Genomic DNA, 6,421 nt, shown 5'->3' with positions numbered 1-6,421 from the left:
AAGAAAGAAAGAAAGAAAGAAAGAAAGAAAGAAAGAAAGAAAGAAAGTAGAAGCATCCAATGGGAACTTGCTCAGCTTCCCACCACCACACCAACATGGAGCCTGCATGTTCTCAGTCTGTGTTCTGTGTGCTTTGCTGATTCTTCTCCTTCACAACCAGATTTCAATTTTAGTATATGTGGTGCCAAAGTGCACCACAACCAGATTTCTCAAACAGATGTTTGCATGTGCTCTCCCCATTCCCCTAACTGTTATTTAGTCCCTGATTCAAAGTTCATTCGGTCCACATTGTGACACCACAACAACATTTGCTGAGGGAAGGAAAGACCACCTTGTGGGCATTCTTTGGTCCTCCTTTTACTCCTGTGGCTAACTCCTCTTCTGCTTGGACTTGAGATGGGGTGACCCTCAGATTCATCCCTTGGCTCCCCTGCCTTTTTTTCCTATTCAACTGTTGAACTCTCTTCCTAAATGACTTCATCTATGGGATGGCTTCAGTTATAGATTATAATGAACAACTCTTAAGTTTTATCTACAGTTTAGACTTGCATCTGGTCTCCAAGTTCTGTTCATTTGGAATTTCCACAGGAGTATCTCAAAAGCTCCTCAGAAACCTAAAGCTCAGCATGACATCTTGCTCTCCCCCAGTCTTCAGCTCTTGACCATCACATTCAAGTCATTACCAACTATAGCAGATTTTACCACCTAAATATATTTTTTAAAGTTTTTATTTAATTTCAGTTAATTAACATACAGTATTATACTAGTTTCAGGTGTACAATATAGTGATTCAACAACTCCATATATCACCTAGTGCTCATCACAACAAGTGACCTTCTTAATCCCCGTCACCTATTTCACCCATCCCCCACCCACCTCCCCACTGGTGACCATCAGTTTGTTCTCTATAATTAAGAGCCTGTTTCTTGGTTTGCCTTTCTCTCTCTCTCTTTTTTCCCCTTTGCTCATTTGTTTTGTTTTTAAGTTCCACATATGAATGAAATCATATGGTATTTCTCTGACTTATTTCACTTAGCATGATACTCTGTAGCCCCATCCATGTCATTGCAAATGACAAGATTTGATTCTTTTTTATGTCTGAATAACCAGTGTGTGTGTGTGTGTGTGTGTGTGTGTGTGTACCATATCTTCTTTATCCATTCATCAATCGATGGACCCTTGGGCTGCTTCCATAATTAGGCTATTGTAAATAATGCTGCTCTAAATATTTCTTGACTCTATTTCTTTCCATCTCTGTTGTCAGGGCCCTAATCTAATACACCATCACTTAAAAAAATTAAACTTAAAAATGTTTTTGAGACAACTGTAGATCCACATGTATTTTAAGATATAATAGAGATGGATCTTGTGTACCCATTACCCAGTGTACTCCATTGGTCACGTTGTATGAAACTATAGTGCAATATCAACAGTCAGGATATTGATATTGATATAGTCAAGATACAGAACATTATCATCACGACAAGGATGATTCCTGCTGTCCTTTTTTTAAAAAACATAAATTTTAGTTTTTAGAGCGGTTTTAGGTTCAGAAAAAAATTTAACAGGAGGTATAGAGATTTTTCATATACCTCTTTCCCTACACATGCACAGCCTCCTCCCATTATCAACATCCCTCACCAGAGTGTTACATTTGTTATAACTGATGTACCTACACTGACATAGTATAATCCTCTGAAGTCTGCAGTTTACATTAGATTTCACAACACACAACTTGGTGTTGTGCATTCTGTGGGTTTGGACAAATGTATAATGACATGTAGGCATCATCAGAGTATTTTCACTGCCCTAAAGTTCCTCTGTGTTCTGCCTATTTATCTCTTCCTGTTCCCAATCCCTGGCAACCACTGATCTTTTTGCTGTATTCATAGTTTTGCCTTTTTCAGAATGTTATATAGTTGGGATCATACAGTATGTAGTCTTTTGAGCTTGGCTACTTTAATTTAGTAATATACATTTAAGTTTCCTCCAGGTCTTTCAAGTCTTAATAACTCATTTCTTTTTAATGTGGAATAGTATTCCATTGTCTGGATGTTTATTTACATATTTACCTACCGAAGGACAATCAGTCAGTCACCTGGCCACATCCTTGGTGTTTTCTTCTGACCATGCTTTCTCATTTTTTATAATATGTATAGAACGGGAATTTTCCAGATTTTCAATTTCTGCTTCCCTTTTCCAGAACAATTCTGTCTTTAAGTAATCTCTTTTTTCACATTGTACTATAAGCAGTCAGAAGGAGCCAGGTTGCACATTCAACATTTTCCTTAGAAATATCTTCAGCTAAATACCTAATTTCATCACTTGCAAAGTTCTACCTTCCACAAAAAACTGGAGCATGAACATGATTCAGTCCAGTTTTTTTGCCACTTTATAACAAGGATTGCCTTTCCTCCAGTTTCTAAACACATGTTCCTTATTTCCATCTGAGACCTCATCACAATGGCCTTTCCTGTCCATATTTCTAAACATTTTGTTCAGCATTCCTTAGGTATTCTCTAAGAAGATTGAGACTTTCTCTTACAGCTCTCCTCTTTTCTCTCTGAGCTCTCAACAGCTCAGAACAGGCTGTTCCCAGCAGTGTAGGACTTTTTCTAGCATGTGCCTCGGATCTCTCCCAGCTTCTACCCATTATCTGGTTCTAAATTGCTTGCACATTTTTGGGTATTTGTTACAGCAGCACCCCACTTCTCAGTACCAATTTTTTAATCCTCAGGCTGCTATTACAGAATATGATAGTCTGGGTGGCTTAAACAACAGACATTTATTTCTCACAGTGCTCGAGGCTGGGAAGTCCAAGATCAGAGCACAGGCAGATTTGGTGTCATGGTTTGCAGATGGCCATGCTCTTGCTCTTGTTAATCTTAAAAATAAAACTGGCAGTTATTTTTCCAGCAAAAATGGGTTTATTTGGGAATAACAGAACTACAATCAGGACATGCAAGCTATGGCAAAACCATAGACAAGTCCAACCAAAAAGGGAGAGGAATGTTATTTTATGGAGATGAAGGAGGAAGTTGGGAGGGTTTGTTTTGAATGAAAGACCATTGGACAAAAGCAAGTGTTCAGGGGGATGATGGTTTCTCACTGGCTGAGTTGCAGGGACAGTTGATTTCTGGTAGACGATTCGGTGGATAGGTGGCCTTTGAACAACACAGGTTTGAACTGCACAGGTCCACTTATACCTGGAAATTTTTCAATAAGTACAGTACAGTACTATGAATGTATTTTCTCTTCCTGATAACTTTCTTAACATTTTCTTTTCTCTAATTTCCTTTATTGTTTGAATGGTATATAATACATCTAAGATACAAAATATGACCATGCTTTCTTTCATTAACAAATTGACTATTGATGTTATTGTAAGGTTTATGGTCAACAGTAGGCTATCAGTAGTTAAGTTTTTGGGGAGTCAAAAGTTATACGTGGATTTTCAACTGTTTCGGGGCAATGGTGTGGTTCAAGGGTCAACTGTACATCTTTTCCTGTAGGGCCTATAATCGATCATTCTTTCCTGTTGCTGATTCTTCTGTTGGGGTCTGTAATTGACAGTGCTTTTGTAATTCACACCGAGTGGTATGACTTTTCCTTCTAGTCTCCTGACTCTACTTTAGTGAGGTTTCCCTTTATTAATTTCCACACTCATAATACCATCATACTGGGGTTAGGATTTCAACATGTGAAACTTGGGGGTACATAAATATTTAGTCTTCAGCCAATAGTATTGTTTTAAGTTTTTACTTAAAATATACTTATTAAATAAACACTGAAGCAATAGTAACGGAATAAATAAGTATTTAAAGGACTCAATCTTACCTTCATCCTTATAAATCTATTTGGTGATCTTTGTGTTTGGTGGCTAAGCTACTATTCAGTCTTCATTTTTCTATGATCATTAACTAATTCTCTGTGCTCAAAATTTTGCAGATTGTATATTGGTAAAGATATATTTCATGGTATAGTTAAAGCTTAAGGAAGAAGCGCTTCTTAACTAATTAAAAGGAAATGAGGATCTCCCAAACTATAAACTTGCTGAATATCATGTCACTAATCTAAAATTTTGAAAATCTTTTTTCACCTTATACTTGGTAACACACATTGTTACTTCACATTACTTATCCGCTCTCCAACTCAGATTTTCCCTGCAAAAGCAAAGCAAAACAAAACAAAACAAAACACCAAAGCAAACAGATAACGTACCTTCATAGTTATCAACTATGTTGTTGAGACATCTCTGCTCAAAATCCTTTGCCCCTCACTCCCAGCACCATTGCAAATTCCCTTTCTATAGTTTGAGAAACACTGATGCATTATTTATAACACTAACTTTGCTTTTGCCCTGTGAACAGGGAAAACAAACATTTAAAATAGTTCATGTGTTATCTTTTTAGTAGCATTCATTACCAAACAAGCAAAAATGTAAATAGAATAAACCCTATTATAGTATTTTGCTTGAGATCCATTTTAGCCACAATCCTATTATATGGAAGCAGTTATCTGAGAGATTCATTACATTTTACAACCACTTATTCATTGCCTAACATTTTTCAGATATCATGTTAGGCCTGGTAGGGAGAATAAAAAGAAAACCTACAAACTACCAGCTTCGGTCTCCCAGCATCACACAGCAGTGATGGGAATGATGGAAGTGCTCTCTCTCTGTGCTGATACGGCGGCCACTAGCCGCATGTGGCTGCTGAATGTTTGACTTGTAGCCAGTGTGTCTTTGGAGCTGAACTGTTACTTTAATTTTTCCTAATAGCATCCCTCTTGAGATATATTTTTATTTTTTTATTTTATTTTATTTTTTTTTAAATTTTTTTATTCTTATGTTAATCCCCATACATTACATCATTAGTTTTAGATGAAGTGTTCCATGATTCATTGTTTGTGCATAACACCCAGTGCTCCATGCAGAATGTGCCCTCCTCAATACCCACCACCAGGCTAACCCATCCTCCCACCCCCCTCCCCTCTAGAACCCTGTTTGTTTTTCAGAGTCCATCGTCTCTCATGGTTCGTCTCCCCCTCCGATTTTCCCTCTTGAGATATAATCCACATATCATACAATTCACCCATTTAAAGTGTATAGTTTGGTGATTTTTAGTGTATTCACAGAGTTGTCCAGCCATTACCACAATTTTGGAACATTTTCATCACCCCCACAAGAAACCACGTACTCATTAGTAGTTACCCCCCAAGTTCTCCCAATGTTCTCAGCCATGGGTGGCCGCCAAACTTTCTGTCTCTATGGATTTGCCTATTTTGGACTTTTCATACAAATGCAATCACAGTATGTGGTCTTTTGGGATTGGCTAATTTAATTTTACTTTAATTAAATGCAGTAGCAACATGTGCCTAGTGACTACCATTAGAAGTAAGTGTAGTGAAAGACCACATACAGATCCTTAAGGAATGCTGAAGGCTAAGGAGAAGAAAATCATGAAAAGGGGGCATGCGGAATATAGGTCAGAGAGATTGGAGATGAACCCAGATGGAGCCTAGAGATAAGACAGATTCCTGGAGGAAGGGATGATTAACAGTACCAAATAATACAGAGGAATCAAGAAAGAATAGTGTCAGTGTAGTGATGGGATAAGAATCCTGATGACAAAGGGCATTAGAATGTGGTGTTGGTGAAGTATAGGCAGGTGGAACTTTTATATCATGTAGAGATGGAGGGAAGGAAGGAAATTTCAAGATAGTTTTGAGAAGCGTGTCAGGATTGATGGGAATTTTGTTTTGTTGCCGTTAATATTTTTAGTGTAGGCCTGAGCCTAATTGGAGGCATTAAAAAAAGGACCCAGTGGGAATGAATAGATTACAGATGATTGAGCAGGGTTCTGAAGGATGTGAGTGAAGATGGGACTGAGGTTAGCCTAGGAGCAAGCCCTGGCAAGGAAGATAGAAGTCATCTTTCTCAGAGGCAGCAGTAAGTGAAGAAAAAGTAGGTGAAAATACAGAACAATTTTTACATAGAAATGAAGGAAACTAAAGGATCTCATTTATTTAAGGAAAATGGAATGAGGACTTCTGAGGGTAGGTTCTGTTCCTCCAGCCAGCACTGTGATCAGATGTGGAGAAGGGAGTTCTCCAGAGGGGCTAGGGCTTTGGGAGGTGGGAGGATCAATTACTTACATTCTTTTTGCTGCTCAAAGGAATATGTCTCCTAGAAGCAACACACATTTTTCAGGTACATAAAACCACACAAGATGCAGAGATCCAGATGTGCCAATTTTCACTTACTGAAAAGTGATGATTGTCTAAGAGTTTACATTTGAGATCTTCAAAGACAAAATGTATCAGCTTACGCATCCTCCCTTCCACCCTCCCATTTCCCCTTTCCTTCCTTCCTTCCTTCCTTCCTTCCTTCCTTCCTTCCTTCCTTCCTTCCTTCCTT

The 6,421-nt window shown here is 38.1% G+C and overlaps 1 protein-coding gene across 1 annotated transcript in view; it reads left to right on the top strand.

The window, feature by feature from the left end:
- SUGCT (succinyl-CoA:glutarate-CoA transferase) overlaps positions 1-6,421 on the top strand; it is a 780,750-nt gene that overhangs the window by 303,603 nt on the left and 470,726 nt on the right. The gene's annotated exons all lie outside the window — the stretch shown is intronic.

This window comes from Mirounga leonina, unplaced genomic scaffold (genome assembly GCF_011800145.1).
Source record: "Mirounga leonina isolate KUSES-001 unplaced genomic scaffold, KU_Mleo_1.0 Mir_199, whole genome shotgun sequence".
Classification (NCBI taxonomy): domain Eukaryota; kingdom Metazoa; phylum Chordata; class Mammalia; order Carnivora; family Phocidae; genus Mirounga; species Mirounga leonina.
The sequence above is the reverse complement of the archived record's forward strand: the minus strand, read 5'-3'. Positions and strand labels throughout refer to the sequence as shown.